This window comes from Sus scrofa, chromosome Y (genome assembly GCF_054392235.1).
Source record: "Sus scrofa isolate SSC_HxYL_T2T_F1_AM1 chromosome Y, Sscrofa_HxYL_maternal_Yorkshire_Landrace_v2.0, whole genome shotgun sequence".
NCBI lineage: Eukaryota > Metazoa > Chordata > Mammalia > Artiodactyla > Suidae > Sus > Sus scrofa.
The window spans coordinates 46,138,444-46,162,379 of NC_139402.1; positions in this window are offsets into that span (position 1 = coordinate 46,138,444).

Genomic DNA, 23,936 nt, shown 5'->3' on the forward strand with positions numbered 1-23,936 from the left:
TGGAAAGGATACTTGTCATCCAATTGTCCAATACATCCAATGGATCCTCCTTTCATTTAGTATCAACATACCTCCAGATCATGAGCTCAGGCTGCCCGAGGTACCACAAATGGTGGGGGACGGTGAGAGCTTCCCACTTTGGGCCCATCACTCGCCTCTCTTCTCACAGAGAGTCCGTGGTGTCACAATGCTTGGTGGGCATCATGCCATTGCCGTGGCCACCATTGGGCCTGAACTTCTCAGATGGAAGGCAACTCCACCTCCTCTGTGCCCACCTGCTCTCTACAGAAGGATGGCTCTTCCCCTGAACGTGTGTCAGGCTCAACACGGTGGTTCCAGAACTGCTTCCCAGGAAAACACAGTCTACAATCCCATTTGGAAAGAAAATATGGGATTGAAAAAGACCCACTGGCTCAAGATTGGGCAAGAGGGCGGAGGAGTAGCTGGACACGCTGACCACTTCATAGGTACTTCGGTCTCTAGGGTCCCATATTGGACGCAGAGAGCAACACACTTGAAACAACGTTCACATGAGTGCTCTCCCAAGAAACCGCTTCTCTGCAGCATTCCCTACCTGGTCCATGAGCTATTGTGGATTTGCTCGGGTGTGGATCTCTGGACTCGTTCTTAGCGGATATCGAATATGAACTCTGTGACTCTTCAGGTCTCAATGATTGGGCATCCAAACAATGGTCTGAGCATCCATGGCCAGTGGGCTGGCCAACCATAACACAGAGTACAAGATGTCTGTCAACCAAATCCAGTCTCTATGGAATAGACCTCCTCATTCTCTGGCCTCATGATTGTCAGGGACAGAGCCCACTCCCTTCCAGGTGGGACCTTTCAGTACCCTCAAATTGCAGGCATCATCCCAGGGCTCCTGGAAGATCAGACAATCGACCCACCTTTCCTTCCTTCTGATTGTAGACACAACAAACCCACTGGCACTGGCCCCAGGCACCACACTCCCAGGAAGCTCTCCATGAGAGGGAGGGCTTGTTCTTATCCACCTGTGGAAAAGGCACCTGAAATAGACCGGTTACCTCTCGGTTAAAAGGCCTCTGTTTGGAGGGCTCCCCTGTGGCTTAGGCTATGGAAATATTTATTCGGAAGTGTGGAGCTGAAAATGCCCCATGGGGAATGTCTTCGTCAAGGGTTACATCCAAGGCCTCATGCTTGGTGGAGAGCATTGGGGCATGGATTGCTTGTTTGTGCCCTGGGATGTCTTGTTTCACATGGCCATGAAGCACAAATCTTCTTTCACATGTAGGAACTCCCTTGAGGTATTCTGCCCACTGATCCCCTGAAGATATCACATGTGCAGACACCAAGCCTCTAGAATCTACACTGAGCTTGGGAGCCTGAGGAGAGTGGTGGCTATGCGTCTACAGATGGAGATAAGAGTGTTCATCCAAGAGGACCAGCCCTCTGATGGATCCTCCTTTGCATCAACTTCGACATACCTCCAGAGCAAGAGCTCATGGTGTCCATCTTTGACCTCTCAAGGTTTGAGGGGGACACTTTCCCACATATGGCCCATCACACACCTCTTTTCTCACAGAGAGGTGGTTTGGTCACAAGGCTCCATGGGCATACTCTCAGTGCCATGGCCACTTCTGGCACTGCACCTTTCCGAAGGAAGGCAACTCCACACACTGGGGAACCCAATTTTCTCTATCATGATGGATCTCTGATAACATGTGGAGCACGTCAGGGTCAAGTGCTTTCTGAGTCCCTGCCTCACACGCATACACAGGACAGAATCTCTTTTGGAGAGAAAAGATGTCATTCCAAACACCCAAACCAAAGTCACCTGGACAATGAATTCAAGGAACGACTGAGGAAGAACAACCTATGAGCCGCCATTTCAATAGGAAGGGTCTTTTCCGCTTAGGGAAAAGAGAGGGTGTCGTTTACCTTGACCCACACCTCGTGTCCTTTGAGAAGACATGGGTGCCCAGCAGGGAGGACTGCTTGCAACCGACATACTTCCAGAGACCAGCCAAGGAAGAGTGAAAATCTCATGCAAGAGTCCTGAGATAGCTTTTGTGTCTAATAGTCCCCGGAAACACAGACAAGGGCTTGGGAATGAAACTGCGCCCTGGAATGTGGCTTGGATGCAAATCACATCTCAATATCTCTCTCAGCTTCTTCCTCCTTCACATTCTCTCGAATCCTCCTCATCCAAGGTTATCTGTGCTGGTCCATGTTGTCAAATCTCAGCCAGGAAAGCGGTCAAATTCGTTAACCTAGATTTTCCATCAGTCTTCCAAACTCCTATCAAATGTAAAAGCAGTTTACCTGAAATAACTCCTCTCTTTGTATGGAGATATTCCACCTTACCCAGTGCACCTCTATCTTACCGTAGTCAGCCCTTCACACTGACAGATAACCATCCCATTTGCACTGTGTTCTACATGGCCACAAATTTGACTCTGAGATCAACATCTTTTCAACCACCTACACATAAGGGACCGAGTGAGAATTCACTTCTCTGCAGCACAGCCCATGTATTTGAAGTTGCTGGTGAGGTGGATCTCTCGACTCTTTCTAAGGGGAGTTGGGAAATGAAGTCTCTGCCTCTCCATGTCTCAGTGAATTGGCATCAAAGAAGGGGTCTGAGCACCCTTCAGCAGGGTCTGAATGACAATGCGACAGAGGTCAAGGATTCGGTCCCCTCAAACCAGTCTCCATTTGGGACAACCCTCCTCCTTCTCTAGACCCTCAATTGGCAGGCCAGAGGCCCGGCTCGTCCAAGAGGGAAACCTCAAGACCTGCCCAGGTAGCCCTCACCACACGGCTCACGGTAGATAACAAGAGAGACTCCTTAAATTCCACAACTGTGTACCCCACAAACAAGCCAGCAGTGGAACTACTCACCCCACTTCCATCCAGCACCCCAGTAGACAGGACGTAATCTTATCAACCTGTGAAATACCCACCAGACATATCCCAGCTTCATTCTTGGGAAATTTGTTACTGTGGATAGCTAGTGTGTGCTTTCATCTATTGACGTGTACGTTCAGAAGCAGGGAATGGTCCTTGCCCCCATTCAAGTATTTCCTCAGGTTGATATTGAGGGCCTCGTCCTTGGTTGAAGGCAGAGGGGCCTATTGTCATGGTTTGAGCTCTGGAGTGAGCTTTATCGTCCCGGTCATACTTGGGAGTCTTTCTTCCCCTGTTGGAAAAGACTGGAAGGGATAAGCTCACTGGTCCCTCTCAGATGTATCATAATCCAAAAGCAAGCCTGAGCCGTGGCTATTTCCTCAGCAGCCTGATGAGAATGGTGGGCATCAGAAGAATGCTGGAAAGGATACTTGTCATCCAATTGTCCAATACATCCAATGGATCCTCCTTTCATTTAGTATCAACATACCTCCAGATCATGAGCTCAGGCTGCCCGAGGTACCACAAATGGTGGGGGACGGTGAGAGCTTCCCACTTTGGGCCCATCACTCGCCTCTCTTCTCACAGAGAGTCCGTGGTGTCACAATGCTTGGTGGGCATCATGCCATTGCCGTGGCCACCATTGGGCCTGAACTTCTCAGATGGAAGGCAACTCCACCTCCTCTGTGCCCACCTGCTCTCTACAGAAGGATGGCTCTTCCCCTGAACGTGTGTCAGGCTCAACACGGTGGTTCCAGAACTGCTTCCCAGGAATACACAGTCTACAATCCCATTTGGAAAGAAAATATGGGATTGAAAAAGACCCACTGGCTCAAGATTGGGCAAGAGGGCGGAGGAGTAGCTGGACACGCTGACCACTTCATAGGAACTTCGGTCTCTAGGGTCCCATATTGGACGCAGAGAGCAACACACTTGAAACAACGTTCACATGAGTGCTCTCCCAAGAAACCGCTTCTCTGCAGCATTCCCTACTGGTCCATGAGCTATTGTGGATTTGCTCGGGTGTGGATCTCTGGACTCGTTCTTAGCGGATATCGAATATGAACTCTGTGACTCTTCAGGTCTCAATGATTGGGCATCCAAACAATGGTCTGAGCATCCATGGCCAGTGGGCTGGCCAACCATAACACAGAGTACAAGATGTCTGTCAACCAAATCCAGTCTCTATGGAATAGACCTCCTCATTCTCTGGCCTCATGATTGTCAGGGACAGAGCCCACTCCCTTCCAGGTGGGAACTTTCAGTACCCTCAAATTGCAGGCATCATCCCAGGGCTCCTGGAAGATCAGACAATCGACCCACCTTTCCTTCCTTCTGATTGTAGACACAACAAACCCACTGGCACTGGCCCCAGGCACCACACTCCCAGGAAGCTCTCCATGAGAGGGAGGGCTTGTTCTTATCCACCTGTGGAAAAGGCACCTGAAATAGACCGGTTACCTCTCGGTTAAAAGGCATCTGTTTGGAGGGCTCCCCTGTGGCTTAGGCTATGGAAATATTTATTCGGAAGTGTGGAGCTGAAAATGCCCCATGGGGAATGTCTTCGTCAAGGGTTACATCCAAGGCCTCATGCTTGGTGGAGAGCATTGGGGCATGGATTGCTTGTTTGTGCCCTGGGATGTCTTGTTTCACATGGCCATGAAGCACAAATCTTCTTTCACATGTAGGAACTCCCTTGAGGTATTCTGCCCACTGATCCCCTGAAGATATCACATGTGCAGACACCAAGCCTCTAGAATCTACACTGAGCTTGGGAGCCTGAGGAGAGTGGTGGCTATGCGTCTACAGATGGAGATAAGAGTGTTCATCCAAGAGGACCAGCCCTCTGATGGATCCTCCTTTGCATCAACTTCGACATACCTCCAGAGCAAGAGCTCATGGTGTCCATCTTTGACCTCTCAAGGTTTGAGGGGGACACTTTCCCACATATGGCCCATCACACACCTCTTTTCTCACAGAGAGGTGGTTTGGTCACAAGGCTCCATGGGCATACTCTCAGTGCCATGGCCACTTCTGGCACTGCACCTTTCCGAAGGAAGGCAACTCCACACACTGGGGAACCCAATTTTCTCTATCATGATGGATCTCTGATAACATGTGGAGCACGTCAGGGTCAAGTGCTTTCTGAGTCCCTGCCTCACACGCATACACAGGACAGAATCTCTTTTGGAGAGAAAAGATGTCATTCCAAACACCCAAACCAAAGTCACCTGGACAATGAAATCAAGGAACGACTGAGGAAGAACAACCTATGAGCTGCCATTTCAATAGGAAGGGACTTTTCCGCTTAGGGAAAGAGAGGGTGTCGTTTACCTTGACCCACACCTCGTGTCCTTTGAGAAGACATGGGTGCCCAGCAGGGAGGACTGCTTGCAACCGACATACTTCCAGAGACCAGCCAAGGAAGAGTGAAAATCTCATGCAAGAGTCCTGAGATAGCCTTTGTGTCTAATAGTCCCCGGAAACACAGACAAGGCTTGGGAATGAAACTGCGCTCTGGAATGTGGCTTGGATGCAAATCACATCTCAATATCTCTCTCAGCTTCTTCCTCCTTCACATTCTCTCGAATCCTCCTCATCCAAGGTTATCTGTGCTGGTCCATGTTGTCAAATCTCAGCCAGGAAAGCGGTCAAATTCGTTAACCTAGATTTTCCATCAGTCTTCCAAACTCCTATCAAATATAAAAGCATTTTACCTGAAATAACTCCTCTCTTTGTATGGAGATATTCCACCTTACCCAGTGCACCTCTATCTTACCGTAGTCAGCCCTTCACACTGACAGATAACCATCCCATTTGCACTGTGTTCTACATGGTCACAAATTTGACTCTGAGATCAACATCTTTTCAACCACCTACACATAAGGGACCGAGTGAGAATTCACTTCTCTGCCGCACAGCCCATATATTTGAAGTTGCTGGTGAGGTGGATCTCTCGACTCTTTCTAAGGGGAGTTGGCAAATGAAGTCTCTGCCTCTCCATGTCTCAGTGAATTGGCATCGAAGAAGGGGTCTGAGCACCCTTCAGCAGGGTCTGAATGACAATGCGACAGAGGTCAAGGATTCGGTCCCCTCAAACCAGTCTCCATTTGGGACAATCCTCCTCCTTCTTTAGACCCTCAATTGGCAGGCCAGAGGCCCGGCTCGTCCAAGAGGGAAACCTCAAGACCTGCCCAGGTAGCCCTCACCACACGGCTCACGGTAGATAACAAGAGAGACTCCTTAAATTCCACAACTGTGTACCCCACAAACAAGCCAGCAGTGGAACTACTCACCCCACTTCCATCCAGCACCCCAGTAGACAGGACGTAATCTTATCAACCTGTGAAATACCCACCAGACATATCCCAGCTTCATTCTTGGGAAATTTGTTACTGTGGATAGCTAGTGTGTGCTTTCATCTATTGACGTGTACGTTCAGAAGCAGGGAATGGTCCTTGCCCCCATTCAAGTATTTCCTCAGGGTTGATATTGAGGGCCTCGTCCTTGGTTGAAGGCAGAGGGGCCTATTGTCATGGTTTGAGCTCTGGAGTGAGATTTATCGTCCCGGTCGTACTTGGGAGTCTTTATTCCCCTGTTGGAAAAGACTGGAAGGGATAAGCTCACTGGTCCCTCTCAGATGTATCATAATCCAAAAGCAAGCCTGAGCCGTGGCTATTTCCTCAGCAGCCTGATGAGAATGGTGGGCATCAGAAGAATGCTGGAAAGGATACTTGTCATCCAATTGTCCAATACATCCAATGGATCCTCCTTTCATTTAGTATCAACATACCTCCAGATCATGAGCTCAGGCTGCCCGAGGTACCACAAATGGTGGGGGACGGTGAGAGCTTCCCACTTTGGGCCCATCACTCGCCTCTCTTCTCACACATGGTCTGTGGTGTCACAATGCTTGGTGGGCATCATGCCATTGCCGTGGCCACCATTGGGCCTGAACTTCTCAGATGGAAGGCAACTCCACCTCCTCTGTGCCCACCTGCTCTCTACAGAAGGATGGCTCTTCCCCTGAACGTGTGTCAGGCTCAACACGGTGGTTCCAGAACTGCTTCCCAGGAATACACAGTCTACAATCCCATTTGGAAAGAAAATATGGGATTGAAAAAGACCCACTGGCTCAAGATTGGGCAAGAGGGCGGAGGAGTAGCTGGACACGCTGACCACTTCATAGGTACTTCGGTCTCTAGGGTCCCATATTGGACGCAGAGAGCAACACACTTGAAACAACGTTCACATGAGTGCTCTCCCAAGAAACCGCTTCTCTGCAGCATTCCCTACCTGGTCCATGAGCTATTGTGGATTTGCTCGGGTGTGGATCTCTGGACTCGTTCTTAGCGGATATCGAATATGAACTCTGTGACTCTTCAGGTCTCAATGATTGGGCATCCAAACAATGGTCTGAGCATCCATGGCCAGTGGGCTGGCCAACCATAACACAGAGTACAAGATGTCTGTCAACCAAATCCAGTCTCTATGGAATAGACCTCCTCATTCTCTGGCCTCATGATTGTCAGGGACAGAGCCCACTCCCTTCCAGGTGGGACCTTTCAGTACCCTCAAATTGCAGGCATCATCTCAGGGCTCCTGGAAGATCAGACAATCGACCCACCTTTCCTTCCTTCTGATTGTAGACACAACAAACCCACTGGCACTGGCCCCAGGCACCACACTCCCAGGAAGCTCTCCATGAGAGGGAGGGCTTGTTCTTATCCACCTGTGGAAAAGGCACCTGAAATAGACCGGTTACCTCTCGGTTAAAAGGCCTCTGTTTGGAGGGCTCCCCTGTGGCTTAGGCTATGGAAATATTTATTCGGAAGTGTGGAGCTGAAAATGCCCCATGGGGAATGTCTTCGTCAAGGGTTACATCCAAGGCCTCATGCTTGGTGGAGAGCATTGGGGCATGGATTGCTTGTTTGTGCCCTGGGATGTCTTGTTTCACATGGCCATGAAGCAGAAATCTTCTTTCACATGTAGGAACTCCCTTGAGGTATTCTGCCCACTGATCCCCTGAAGATATCACATGTGCAGACACCAAGCCTCTAGAATCCACACTGAGCTTGGGAGCCTGAGGAGAGTGGTGGCTATGCGTCTACAGATGGAGATAAGAGTGTTCATCCAAGAGGACCAGCCCTCTGATGGATCCTCCTTTGCATCAACTTCGACATACCTCCAGAGCAAGAGCTCATGGTGTCCATCTTTGACCTCTCAAGGTTTGAGGGGGACACTTTCCCACATATGGCCCATCACACACCTCTTTTCTCACAGAGAGGTGGTTTGGTCACAAGGCTCCATGGGCATACTCTCAGTGCCATGGCCACTTCTGGCACTGCACCTTTCCGAAGGAAGGCAACTCCACACACTGGGGAACCCAATTTTCTCTATCATGATGGATCTCTGATAACATGTGGAGCACGTCAGGGTCAAGTGCTTTCTGAGTCCCTGCCTCACACGCATACACAGGACAGAATCTCTTTTGGAGAGAAAAGATGTCATTCCAAACACCCAAACCAAAGTCACCTGGACAATGAAATCAAGGAACGACTGAGGAAGAACAACCTATGAGCTGCCATTTCAATAGGAAGGGACTTTTCCGCTTAGGGAAAAGAGAGGGTGTCGTTTACCTTGACCCACACCTCGTGTCCTTTGAGAAGACATGGGTGCCCAGCAGGGAGGACTGCTTGCAACCGACATACTTCCAGAGACCAGCCAAGGAAGAGTGAAAATCTCATGCAAAAGTCCTGAGATAGCCTTTGTGTCTAATAGTCCCCGGAAACACAGACAAGGGCTTGGGAATGAAACTGCGCCCTGGAATGTGGCTTGGATGCAAATCACATCTCAATATCTCTCTCAGCTTCTTCCTCCTTCACATTCTCTCGAATCCTCCTCATCCAAGGTTATCTGTGCTGGTCCATGTTGTCAAATCTCAGCCAGGAAAGCGGTCAAATTCGTTAACCTAGATTTTCCATCAGTCTTCCAAACTCCTATCAAATGTAAAAGCAGTTTACCTGAAATAACTCCTCTCTTTGTATGGAGATATTCCACCTTACCCAGTGCACCTCTATCTTACCGTAGTCAGCCCTTCACACTGACAGATAACCATCCCATTTGCACTGTGTTCTACATGGTCACAAATTTGACTCTGAGATCAACATCTTTTCAACCACCTACACATAAGGGACCGAGTGAGAATTCACTTCTCTGCCGCACAGCCCATATATTTGAAGTTGCTGGTGAGGTGGATCTCTCGACTCTTTCTAAGGGGAGTTGGGAAATGAAGTCTCTGCCTCTCCATGTCTCAGTGAATTGGCATCGAAGAAGGGGTCTGAGCACCCTTCAGCAGGGTCTGAATGACAATGCGACAGAGGTCAAGGATTCGGTCCCCTCAAACCAGTCTCCATTTGGGACAATCCTCCTCCTTCTCTAGACCCTCAATTGGCAGGCCAGAGGCCCGGCTCGTCCAAGAGGGAAACCTCAAGACCTGCCCAGGTAGCCCTCACCACACGGCTCACGGTAGATAACAAGAGAGACTCCTTAAATTCCACAACTGTGTACCCCACAAACAAGCCAGCAGTGGAACTACTCACCCCACTTCCATCCAGCACCCCAGTAGACAGGACGTAATCTTATCAACCTGTGAAATACCCACCAGACATATCCCAGCTTCATTCTTGGGAAATTTGTTACTGTGGATAGCTAGTGTGTGCTTTCATCTATTGACGTGTACGTTCAGAAGCAGGGAATGGTCCTTGCCCCCATTCAGGTATTTCCTCAGGGTTGATATTGAGGGCCTCGTCCTTGGTTGAAGGCAGAGGGGCCTATTGTCATGGTTTGAGCTCTGGAGTGAGATTTATCGTCCCGGTCATACTTGGGAGTCTTTATTCCCCTGTTGGAAAAGACTGGAAGGGATAAGCTCACTGGTCCCTCTCAGATGTATCATAATCCAAAAGCAAGCCTGAGCCGTGGCTATTTCCTCAGCAGCCTGATGAGAATGGTGGGCATCAGAAGAATGCTGGAAAGGATACTTGTCATCCAATTGTCCAATACATCCAATGGATCCTCCTTTCATTTAGTATCAACATACCTCCAGATCATGAGCTCAGGCTGCCCGAGGTACCACAAATGGTGGGGGACGGTGAGAGCTTCCCACTTTGGGCCCATCACTCGCCTCTCTTCTCACAGAGAGTCCGTGGTGTCACAATGCTTGGTGGGCATCATGCCATTGCCGTGGCCACCATTGGGCCTGAACTTCTCAGATGGAAGGCAACTCCACCTCCTCTGTGCCCACCTGCTCTCTACAGAAGGATGGCTCTTCCCCTGAACGTGTGTCAGGCTCAACACGGTGGTTCCAGAACTGCTTCCCAGGAATACACAGTCTACAATCCCATTTGGAAAGAAAATATGGGATTGAAAAAGACCCACTGGCTCAAGATTGGGCAAGAGGGCGGAGGAGTAGCTGGACACGCTGACCACTTCATAGGAACTTCGGTCTCTAGGGTCCCATATTGGACGCAGAGAGCAACACACTTGAAACAACGTTCACATGAGTGCTCTCCCAAGAAACCGCTTCTCTGCAGCATTCCCTACCTGGTCCATGAGCTATTGTGGATTTGCTCGGGTGTGGATCTCTGGACTCGTTCTTAGCGGATATCGAATATGAACTCTGTGACTCTTCAGGTCTCAATGATTGGGCATCCAAACAATGGTCTGAGCATCCATGGCCAGTGGGCTGGCCAACCATAACACAGAGTACAAGATGTCTGTCAACCAAATCCAGTCTCTATGGAATAGACCTCCTCATTCTCTGGCCTCATGATTGTCAGGGACAGAGCCCACTCCCTTCCAGGTGGGAACTTTCAGTACCCTCAAATTGCAGGCATCATCCCAGGGCTCCTGGAAGATCAGACAATCGACCCACCTTTCCTTCCTTCTGATTGTAGACACAACAAACCCACTGGCACTGGCCCCAGGCACCACACTCCCAAAAGCTCTCCATGAGAGGGAGGGCTTGTTCTTATCCACCTGTGGAAAAGGCACCTGAAATAGACCGGTTACCTCTCGGTTAAAAGGCCTCTGTTTGGAGGGCTCCCCTGTGGCTTAGGCTATGGAAATATTTATTCGGAAGTGTGGAGCTGAAAATGCCCCATGGGGAATGTCTTCGTCAAGGGTTACATCCAAGGCCTCATGCTTGGTGGAGAGCATTGGGGCATGGATTGCTTGTTTGTGCCCTGGGATGTCTTGTTTCAGATGGCCATGAAGCACAAATCTTCTTTCACATGTAGGAACTCCCTTGAGGTATTCTGCCCACTGATCCCCTGAAGATATCACATGTGCAGACACCAAGCCTCTAGAATCTACACTGAGCTTGGGAGCCTGAGGAGAGTGGTGGCTATGCGTCTACAGATGGAGATAAGAGTGTTCATCCAAGAGGACCAGCCCTCTGATGGATCCTCCTTTGCATCAACTTCGACATACCTCCAGAGCAAGAGCTCATGGTGTCCATCTTTGACCTCTCAAGGTTTGAGGGGGACACTTTCCCACATATGGCCCATCACACACCTCTTTTCTCACAGAGAGGTGGTTTGGTCACAAGGCTCCATGGGCATACTCTCAGTGCCATGGCCACTTCTGGCACTGCACCTTTCCGAAGGAAGGCAACTCCACACACTGGGGAACCCAATTTTCTCTATCATGATGGATCTCTGATAACATGTGGAGCACGTCAGGGTCAAGTGCTTTCTGAGTCCCTGCCTCACACGCATACACAGGACAGAATCTCTTTTGGAGAGAAAAGATGTCATTCCAAACACCCAAACCAAAGTCACCTGGACAATGAATTCAAGGAACGACTGAGGAAGAACAACCTATGAGCCGCCATTTCAATAGGAAGGGTCTTTTCCGCTTAGGGAAAAGAGAGGGTGTCGTTTACCTTGACCCACACCTCGTGTCCTTTGAGAAGACATGGGTGCCCAGCAGGGAGGACTGCTTGCAACCGACATACTTCCAGAGACCAGCCAAGGAAGAGTGAAAATCTCATGCAAGAGTCCTGAGATAGCCTTTGTGTCTAATAGTCCCCGGAAACACAGACAAGGGCTTGGGAATGAAACTGCGCCCTGGAATGTGGCTTGGATGCAAATCACATCTCAATCTCTCTCTCAGCTTCTTCCTCCTTCACATTCTCTCGAATCCTCCTCATCCAAGGTGATCTGTGCTGGTCCATGTTGTCAAATCTCAGCCAGGAAAGAGGTCAAATTCGTTAACCTAGATTTTCCATCAGTCTTCCAAACTCCTATCAAATGTAAAAGCAGTTTACCTGAAATAACTCCTCTCTTTGTATGGAGATATTCCACCTTACCCAGTGCACCTCTATCTTACCGTAGTCAGCCCTTCACACTGACAGATAACCATCCCATTTGCACTGTGTTCTACATGGCCACAAATTTGACTCTGAGATCAACATCTTTTCAACCACCTACACATAAGGGACCGAGTGAGAATTCACTTCTCTGCAGCACAGCCCATGTATTTGAAGTTGCTGGTGAGGTGGATCTCTCGACTCTTTCTAAGGGGAGTTGGGAAATGAAGTCTCTGCCTCTCCATGTCTCAGTGAATTGGCATCGAAGAAGGGGTCTGAGCACCCTTCAGCAGGGTCTGAATGACAATGCGACAGAGGTCAAGGATTCGGTCCCCTCAAACCAGTCTCCATTTGGGACAAACCTCCTCCTTCTTTAGACCCTCAATTGGCAGGCCAGAGGCCCGGCTCGTCCAAGAGGGAAACCTCAAGACCTGCCCAGGTAGCCCTCACCACACGGCTCACGGTAGATAACAAGAGAGACTCCTTAAATTCCACAACTGTGTACCCCACAAACAAGCCAGCAGTGGAACTACTCACCCCACTTCCATCCAGCACCCCAGTAGACAGGACGTAATCTTATCAACCTGTGAAATACCCACCAGACATATCCCAGCTTCATTCTTGGGAAATTTGTTACTGTGGATAGCTAGTGTGTGCTTTCATCTATTGACGTGTACGTTCAGAAGCAGGGAATGGTCCTTGCCCCCATTCAGGTATTTCCTCAGGGTTGATATTGAGGGCCTCGTCCTTGGTTGAAGGCAGAGGGGCCTATTGTCATGGTTTGAGCTCTGGAGTGAGATTTATCGTCCCGGTCATACTTGGGAGTCTTTCTTCCCCTGTTGGAAAAGACTGGAAGGGATAAGCTCACTGGTCCCTCTCAGATGTATCATAATCCAAAAGCAAGCCTGAGCCGTGGCTATTTCCTCAGCAGCCTGATGAGAATGGTGGGCATCAGAAGAATGCTGGAAAGGATACTTGTCATCCAATTGTCCAATACATCCAATGGATCCTCCTTTCATTTAGTATCAACATACCTCCAGATCATGAGCTCAGGCTGCCCGAGGTACCACAAATGGTGGGGGACGGTGAGAGCTTCCCACTTTGGGCCCATCACTCGCCTCTCTTCTCACAGAGAGTCCGTGGTGTCACAATGCTTGGTGGGCATCATGCCATTGCCGTGGCCACCATTGGGCCTGAACTTCTCAGATGGAAGGCAACTCCACCTCCTCTGTGCCCACCTGCTCTCTACACAAGGATGGCTCTTCCCCTGAACGTGTGTCAGGCTCAACACGGTGGTTCCAGAACTGCTTCCCAGGAATACACAGTCTACAATCCCATTTGGAAAGAAAATATGGGATTGAAAAAGACCCACTGGCTCAAGATTGGGCAAGAGGGCGGAGGAGTAGCTGGACACGCTGACCACTTCATAGGTACTTCGGTCTCTAGGGTCCCATATTGGACGCAGAGAGCAACACACTTGAAACAACGTTCACATGAGTGCTCTCCCAAGAAACCGCTTCTCTGCAGCATTCCCTACCTGGTCCATGAGCTATTGTGGATTTGCTCGGGTGTGGATCTCTGGACTCGTTCTTAGCGGATATCGAATATGAACTCTGTGACTCTTCAGGTCTCAATGATTGGGCATCCAAACAATGGTCTGAGCATCCATGGCCAGTGGGCTGGCCAACCATAACACAGAGTACAAGATGTCTGTCAACCAAATCCAGTCTCTATGGAATAGACCTCCTCATTCTCTGGCCTCATGATTGTCAGGGACAGAGCCCACTCCCTTCCAGGTGGGAACTTTCAGTACCCTCAAATTGCAGGCATCATCCCAGGGCTCCTGGAAGATCAGACAATCGACCCACCTTTCCTTCCTTCTGATTGTAGACACAACAAACCCACTGGCACTGGCCCCAGGCACCACACTCCCAGGAAGCTCTCCATGAGAGGGAGGGCTTGTTCTTATCCACCTGTGGAAAAGGCACCTGAAATAGACCGGTTACCTCTCGGTTAAAAGGCCTCTGTTTGGAGGGCTCCCCTGTGGCTTAGGCTATGGAAATATTTATTCGGAAGTGTGGAGCTGAAAATGCCCCATGGGGAATGTCTTCGTCAAGGGTTACATCCAAGGCCTCATGCTTGGTGGAGAGCATTGGGGCATGGATTGCTTGTTTGTGCCCTGGGATGTCTTGTTTCACATGGCCATGAAGCACAAATCTTCTTTCACATGTAGGAACTCCCTTGAGGTATTCTGCCCACTGATCCCCTGAAGATATCACATGTGCAGACACCAAGCCTCTAGAATCTACACTGAGCTTGGGAGCCTGAGGAGAGTGGTGGCTATGCGTCTACAGATGGAGATAAGAGTGTTCATCCAAGAGGACCAGCCCTCTGTTGGATCCTCCTTTGCATCAACTTCGACATACCTCCAGAGCAAGAGCTCATGGTGTCCATCTTTGACCTCTCAAGGTTTGAGGGGGACACTTTCCCACATATGGCCCATCACACACCTCTTTTCTCACAGAGAGGTGGTTTGGTCACAAGGCTCCATGGGCATACTCTCAGTGCCATGGCCACTTCTGGCACTGCACCTTTCCGAAGGAAGGCAACTCCACACACTGGGGAACCCAATTTTCTCTATCATGATGGATCTCTGATAACATGTGGAGCACGTCAGGGTCAAGTGCTTTCTGAGTCCCTGCCTCACACGCATACACAGGACAGAATCTCTTTTGGAGAGAAAAGATGTCATTCCAAACACCCAAACCAAAGTCACCTGGACAATGAATTCAAGGAACGACTGAGGAAGAACAACCTATGAGCCGCCATTTCAATAGGAAGGGTCTTTTCCGCTTAGGGAAAAGAGAGGGTGTCGTTTACCTTGACCCACACCTCGTGTCCTTTGAGAAGACATGGGTGCCCAGCAGGGAGGACTGCTTGCAACCGACATACTTCCAGAGACCAGCCAAGGAAGAGTGAAAATCTCATGCAAGAGTCCTGAGATAGCCTTTGTGTCTAATAGTCCCCGGAAACACAGACAAGGGCTTGGGAATGAAACTGCGCCCTGGAATGTGGCTTGGATGCAAATCACATCTCAATATCTCTCTCGGCTTCTTCCTCCTTCACATTCTCTCGAATCCTCCTCATCCAAGGTGATCTGTGCTGGTCCATGTTGTCAAATCTCAGCCAGGAAAGCGGTCAAATTCGTTAACCTAGATTTTCCATCAGTCTTCCAAACTCCTATCAAATGTAAAAGCAGTTTACCTGAAATAACTCCTCTCTTTGTATGGAGATATTCCACCTTACCCAGTGCACCTCTATCTTACCGTAGTCAGCCCTTCACACTGACAGATAACCATCCCATTTGCACTGTGTTCTACATGGCCACAAATTTGACTCTGAGATCAACATCTTTTCAACCACCTACACATAAGGGACCGAGTGAGAATTCACTTCTCTGCAGCACAGCCCATGTATTTGAAGTTGCTGGTGAGGTGGATCTCTCGACTCTTTCTAAGGGGAGTTGGGAAATGAAGTCTCTGCCTCTCCATGTCTCAGTGAATTGGCATCGAAGAAGGGGTCTGAGCACCCTTCAGCAGGGTCTGAATGACAATGCGACAGAGGTCAAGGATTCGGTCCCCTCAAACCAGTCTCCATTTGGGACAACCCTCCTCCTTCTCTAGACCCTCAATTGGCAGGCCAGAGGCCCGGCTCGTCCAAGAGGGAAACCTCAAGACCTGCCCAGGTAGCCCTCACCACACGGCTCACGGTAGATAACAAGAGAGACTCCTTAAATTCCACAACTGTGTACCCCACAAACAAGCCAGCAGTGGAACTACTCACCCCACTTCCATCCAGCACCCCAGTAGACAGGACGTAATCTTATCAACCTGTGAAATACCCACCAGACATATCCCAGCTTCATTCTTGGGAAATTTGTTACTGTGGATAGCTGGTGTGTGCTTTCATCTATTGACGTGTACGTTCAGAAGCAGGGAATGGTCCTTGCCCCCATTCAAGTATTTCCTCAGGTTGATATTGAGGGCCTCGTCCTTGGTTGAAGGCAGAGGGGCCTATTGTCATGGTTTGAGCTCTGGAGTGAGCTTTATCGTCCCGGTCATACTTGGGAGTCTTTATTCCCCTGTTGGAAAAGACTGGAAGGGATAAGCTCACTGGTCCCTTTCAGATGTATCATAATCCAAAAGCAAGCCTGAGCCGTGGCTATTTCCTCAGCAGCCTGATGAGAATGGTGGGCATCAGAAGAATGCTGGAAAGGATACTTGTCATCCAATTGTCCAATACATCCAATGGATCCTCCTTTCATTTAGTATCAACATACCTCCAGATCATGAGCTCAGGCTGCCCGAGGTACCACAAATGGTGGGGGACGGTGAGAGCTTCCCACTTTGGGCCCATCACTCGCCTCTCTTCTCACAGAGAGTCCGTGGTGTCACAATGCTTGGTGGGCATCATGCCATTGCCGTGGCCACCATTGGGCCTGAACTTCTCAGATGGAAGGCAACTCCACCTCCTCTGTGCCCACCTGCTCTCTACAGAAGGATGGCTCTTCCCCTGAACGTGTGTCAGGCTCAACACGGTGGTTCCAGAACTGCTTCCCAGGAATACACAGTCTACAATCCCATTTGGAAAGAAAATATGGGATTGAAAAAGACCCACTGGCTCAAGATTGGGCAAGAGGGCGGAGGAGTAGCTGGACACGCTGACCACTTCATAGGTACTTCGGTCTCTAGGGTCCCATATTGGACGCAGAGAGCAACACACTTGAAACAACGTTCACAGGAGTGCTCTCCCAAGCAATGGCTTCTCTGCAGCATTCCCTACCTGGTCCATGAGCTATTGTGGATTTGCTCGGGTGTGGATCTCTGGACTCGTTCTTAGCGGATATCGAATATGAACTCTGTGACTCTTCAGGTCTCAATGATTGGGCATCCAAACAATGGTCTGAGCATCCATGGCCAGTGGGCTGGCCAACCATAACACAGAGTACAAGATGTCTGTCAACCAAATCCAGTCTCTATGGAATAGACCTCCTCATTCTCTGGCCTCATGATTGTCAGGGACAGAGCCCACTCCCTTCCAGGTGGGACCTTTCAGTACCCTCAAATTGCAGGCATCATCCCAGGGCTCCTGGAAGATCAGACAATCGACCCACCTTTCCTTCCTTCTGATTGTAGACACAACAAACCCACTGGCACTGGCCCCAGGCACCACACTCCCAGGAAGCTCTCCATGAGAGGGAGGGCTTGTTCTTATCCACCTGTGGAAAAGGCACCTGAAATAGACCGGTTACCTCTCGGTTAAAAGGCCTCTGTTTGGAGGGCTCCCCTGTGGCTTAGGCTATGGAAATATTTATTCGGAAGTGTGGAGCTGAAAATGCCCCATGGGGAATGTCTTCGTCAAGGGTTACATCCAAGGCCTCATGCTTGGTGGAGAGCATTGGGGCATGGATTGCTTGTTTGTGCCCTGGGATGTCTTGTTTCAGATGGCCATGAAGCACAAATCTTCTTTCACATGTAGGAACTCCCTTGAGGTATTCTGCCCACTGATCCCCTGAAGATATCACATGTGCAGACACCAAGCCTCTAGAATCTACACTGAGCTTGGGAGCCTGAGGAGAGTGGTGGCTATGCGTCTACAGATGGAGATAAGAGTGTTCATCCAAGAGGACCAGCCCTCTGATGGATCCTCCTTTGCATCAACTTCGACATACCTCCAGAGCAAGAGCTCATGGTGTCCATCTTTGACCTCTCAAGGTTTGAGGGGGACACTTTCCCACATATGGCCCATCACACACCTCTTTTCTCACAGAGAGGTGGTTTGGTCACAAGGCTCCATGGGCATACTCTCAGTGCCATGGCCACTTCTGGCACTGCACCTTTCCGAAGGAAGGCAACTCCACACACTGGGGAACCCAATTTTCTCTATCATGATGGATCTCTGATAACATGTGGAGCACGTCAGGGTCAAGTGCTTTCTGAGTCCCTGCCTCACACGCATACACAGGACAGAATCTCTTTTGGAGAGAAAAGATGTCATTCCAAACACCCAAACCAAAGTCACCTGGACAATGAAATCAAGGAACGACTGAGGAAGAACAACCTATGAGCTGCCATTTCAATAGGAAGGGTCTTTTCCGCTTAGGGAAAAGAGAGGGTGTCGTTTACCTTGACCCACACCTCGTGTCCTTTGAGAAGACATGGGTGCCCAGCAGGGAGGGCTGCTTGCAACCGACATACTTCCAGAGACCAGCCAAGGAAGAGTGAAAATCTCATGCAAGAGTCCTGAGATAGCCTTTGTGTCTAATAGTCCCCGGAAACACAGACAAGGGCTTGGGAATGAAACTGCGCCCTGGAATGTGGCTTGGATGCAAATCACATCTCAATCTCTCTCTCAGCTTCTTCCTCCTTCACATTCTCTCGAATCCTCCTCATCCAAGGTTATCTGTGCTGGTCCATGTTGTCAAATCTCAGCCAGGAAAGCGGTCAAATTCGTTAACCTAGATTTTCCATCAGTCTTCCAAACTCCTATCAAATATAAAAGCATTTTACCTGAAATAACTCCTCTCTTTGTATGGAGATATTCCACCTTACCCAGTGCACCTCTATCTTACCGTAGTCAGCCCTTCACACTGACAGATAACCATCCCATTTGCACTGTGTTCTACATGGCCACAAATTTGACTCTGAGATCAACATCTTTTCAACCACCTACACATAAGGGACCGAGTGAGAATTCACTTCTCTGCAGCACAGCCCATGTATTTGAAGTTGCTGGTGAGGTGGATCTCTCGACTCTTTCTAAGGGGAGTTGGGAAATGAAGTCTCTGCCTCTCCATGTCTCAGTGAATTGGCATCGAAGAAGGGGTCTGAGCACCCTTCAGCAGGGTCTGAATGACAATGCGACAGAGGTCAAGGATTCGGTCCCCTCAAACCAGTCTCCATTTGGGACAACCCTCCTCCTTCTCTAGACCCTCAATTGGCAGGCCAGAGGCCCGGCTCGTCCAAGAGGGAAACCTCAAGACCTGCCCAGGTAGCCCTCACCACACGGCTCACGGTAGATAACAAGAGAGACTCCTTAAATTCCACAACTGTGTACCCCACAAACAAGCCAGCAGTGGAACTACTCACCCCACTTCCATCCAGCACCCCAGTAGACAGGACGTAATCTTATCAACCTGTGAAATACCCACCAGACATATCCCAGCTTCATTCTTGGGAAATTTGTTACTGTGGATAGCTAGTGTGTGCTTTCATCTATTGACGTGTACGTTCAGAAGCAGGGAATGGTCCTTGCCCCCATTCAAGTATTTCCTCAGGTTGATATTGAGGGCCTCGTCCTTGGTTGAAGGCAGAGGGGCCTATTGTCATGGTTTGAGCTCTGGAGTGAGCTTTATCGTCCCGGTCATACTTGGGAGTCTTTCTTCCCCTGTTGGAAAAGACTGGAAGGGATAAGCTCACTGGTCCCTCTCAGATGTATCATAATCCAAAAGCAAGCCTGAGCCGTGGCTATTTCCTCAGCAGCCTGATGAGAATGGTGGGCATCAGAAGAATGCTGGAAAGGATACTTGTCATCCAATTGTCCAATACATCCAATGGATCCTCCTTTCATTTAGTATCAACATACCTCCAGATCATGAGCTCAGGCTGCCCGAGGTACCACAAATGGTGGGGGACGGTGAGAGCTTCCCACTTTGGGCCCATCACTCGCCTCTCTTCTCACAGAGAGTCCGTGGTGTCACAATGCTTGGTGGGCATCATGCCATTGCCGTGGCCACCATTGGGCCTGAACTTCTCAGATGGAAGGCAACTCCACCTCCTCTGTGCCCACCTGCTCTCTACAGAAGGATGGCTCTTCCCCTGAACGTGTGTCAGGCTCAACACGGTGGTTCCAGAACTGCTTCCCAGGAATACACAGTCTACAATCCCATTTGGAAAGAAAATATGTGATTGAAAAAGACCCACTGGCTCAAGATTGGGCAAGAGGGCGGAGGAGTAGCTGGACACGCTGACCACTTCATAGGTACTTCGGTCTCTAGGGTCCCATATTAGACGCAGAGAGCAACACACTTGAAACAACGTTCACATGAGTGCTCTCCCAAGAAACCGCTTCTCTGCAGCATTCCCTACCTGGTCCATGAGCTATTGTGGATTTGCTCGGGTGTGGATCTCTGGACTCGTTCTTAGCGGATATCGAATATGAACTCTGTGACTCTTCAGGTCTCAATGATTGGGCATCCAAACAATGGTCTGAGCATCCATGGCCAGTGGGCTGGCCAACCATAACACAGAGTACAAGATGTCTGTCAACCAAATCCAGTCTCTATGGAATAGACCTCCTCATTCTCTGGCCTCATGATTGTCAGGGACAGAGCCCACTCCCTTCCAGGTGGGACCTTTCAGTACCCTCAAATTGCAGGCATCATCCCAGGGCTCCTGGAAGATCAGACAATCGACCCACCTTTCCTTCCTTCTGATTGTAGACACAACAAACCCACTGGCACTGGCCCCAGGCACCACACTCCCAGGAAGCTCTCCATGAGAGGGAGGGCTTGTTCTTATCCACCTGTGGAAAAGGCAGCTGAAATAGACCGGTTACCTCTCGGTTAAAAGGCCTCTGTTTGGAGGGCTCCCCTGTGGCTTAGGCTATGGAAATATTTATTCGGAAGTGTGGAGCTGAAAATGCCCCATGGGGAATGTCTTCGTCAAGGGTTACATCCAAAGCCTCTTGCTTGGTGGAGAGCATTGGGGCATGGATTGCTTGTTTGTGCCCTGGGATGTCTTGTTTCACATGGCCATGAAGCACAAATCTTCTTTCACATGTAGGAACTCCCTTGAGGTATTCTGCCCACTGATCCCCTGAAGATATCACATGTGCAGACACCAAGCCTCTAGAATCCACACTGAGCTTGGGAGCCTGAGGAGAGTGGTGGCTATGCGTCTACAGATGGAGATAAGAGTGTTCATCCAAGAGGACCAGCCGTCTGTTGGATCCTCCTTTGCATCAACTTCGACATACCTCCAGAGCAAGAGCTCATGGTGTCCATCTTTGACCTCTCAAGGTTTGAGGGGGACACTTTCCCACATATGGCCCATCACACACCTCATTTCTCACAGAGAGGTGGTTTGGTCACAAGGCTCCATGGGCATACTCTCAGTGCCATGGCCACTTCTGGCACTGCACCTTTCCGAAGGAAGGCAACTCCACACACTGGGGAACCCAATTTTCTCTATCATGATGGATCTCTGATAACATGTGGAGCACGTCAGGGTCAAGTGCTTTCTGAGTCCCTGCCTCACACGCATACACAGGACAGAATCTCTTTTGGAGAGAAAAGATGTCATTCCAAACACCCAAACCAAAGTCACCTGGACAATGAAATCAAGGAACGACTGAGGAAGAACAACCTATGAGCTGCCATTTCAATAGGAAGGGTCTTTTCCGCTTAGGGAAAAGAGAGGGTGTCGTTTACCTTGACCCACACCTCGTGTCCTTTGAGAAGACATGGGTGCCCAGCAGGGAGGACTGCTTGCAACCGACATACTTCCAGAGACCAGCCAAGGAAGAGTGAAAATCTCATGCAAGAGTCCTGAGATAGCCTTTGTGTCTAATAGTCCCCGGAAACACAGACAAGGGCTTGGGAATGAAACTGCGCCCTGGAATGTGGCTTGGATGCAAATCACATCTCAATATCTCTCTCAGCTTCTTCCTCCTTCACATTCTCTCGAATCCTCCTCATCCAAGGTGATCTGTGCTGGTCCATGTTGTCAAATCTCAGCCAGGAAAGCGGTCAAATTCGTTAACCTAGATTTTCCATCAGTCTTCCAAACTCCTATCAAATGTAAAAGCAGTTTACCTGAAATAACTCCTCTCTTTGTATGGAGATATTCCACCTTACCCAGTGCACCTCTATCTTACCGTAGTCAGCCCTTCACACTGACAGATAACCATCCCATTTGCACTGTGTTCTACATGGCCACAAATTTGACTCTGAGATCAACATCTTTTCAACCACCTACACATAAGGGACCGAGTGAGAATTCACTTCTCTGCAGCACAGCCCATGTATTTGAAGTTGCTGGTGAGGTGGATCTCTCGACTCTTTCTAAGGGGAGTTGGGAAATGAAGTCTCTGCCTCTCCATGTCTCAGTGAATTGGCATCGAAGAAGGGGTCTGAGCACCCTTCAGCAGGGTCTGAATGACAATGCGACAGAGGTCAAGGATTCGGTCCCCTCAAACCAGTCTCCATTTGGGACAAACCTCCTCCTTCTCTAGACCCTCAATTGGCAGGCCAGAGGCCCGGCTCGTCCAAGAGGGAAACCTCAAGACCTGCCCAGGTAGCCCTCACCACACGGCTCACGGTAGATAACAAGAGAGACTCCTTAAATTCCACAACTGTGTACCCCACAAACAAGCCAGCAGTGGAACTACTCACCCCACTTCCATCCAGCACCCCAGTAGACAGGACGTAATCTTATCAACCTGTGAAATACCCACCAGACATATCCCAGCTTCATTCTTGGGAAATTTGTTACTGTGGATAGCTAGTGTGTGCTTTCATCTATTGACGTGTACGTTCAGAAGCAGGGAATGGTCCTTGCCCCCATTCAAGTATTTCCTCAGGTTGATATTGAGGGCCTCGTCCTTGGTTGAAGGCACAGGGGCCTATTGTCATGGTTTGAGCTCTGGAGTGAGCTTTATCGTCCCGGTCATACTTGGGAGTCTTTATTCCCCTGTTGGAAAAGACTGGAAGGGATAAGCTCACTGGTCCCTCTCAGATGTATCATAATCCAAAAGCAAGCCTGAGCCGTGGCTATTTCCTCAGCAGCCTGATGAGAATGGTGGGCATCAGAAGAATGCTGGAAAGGATACTTGTCATCCAATTGTCCAATACATCCAATGGATCCTCCTTTCATTTAGTATCAACATACCTCCAGATCATGAGCTCAGGCTGCCCGAGGTACCACAAATGGTGGGGGACGGTGAGAGCTTCCCACTTTGGGCCCATCACTCGCCTCTCTTCTCACAGAGAGTCCGTGGTGTCACAATGCTTGGTGGGCATCATGCCATTGCCGTGGCCACCATTGGGCCTGAACTTCTCAGATGGAAGGCAACTCCACCTCCTCTGTGCCCACCTGCTCTCTACAGAAGGATGGCTCTTCCCCTGAACGTGTGTCAGGCTCAACACGGTGGTTCCAGAACTGCTTCCCAGGAATACACAGTCTACAATCCCATTTGGAAAGAAAATATGGGATTGAAAAAGACCCACTGGCTCAAGATTGGGCAAGAGGGCGGAGGAGTAGCTGGACACGCTGACCACTTCATAGGTACTTCGGTCTCTAGGGTCCCATATTGGACGCAGAGAGCAACACACTTGAAACAACGTTCACATGAGTGCTCTCCCAAGCAATGGCTGATCTGCAGCATTCCCTACCTTGTCCATGAGCTATTGTGGATTTGCTCGGGTGTGGATCTCTGGACTCGTTCTTAGCGGATATCGAATATGAACTCTGTGACTCTTCAGGTCTCAATGATTGGGCATCCAAACAATGGTCTGAGCATCCATGGCCAGTGGGCTGGCCAACCATAACACAGAGTACAAGATGTCTGTCAACCAAATCCAGTCTCTATGGAATAGACCTCCTCATTCTCTGGCCTCATG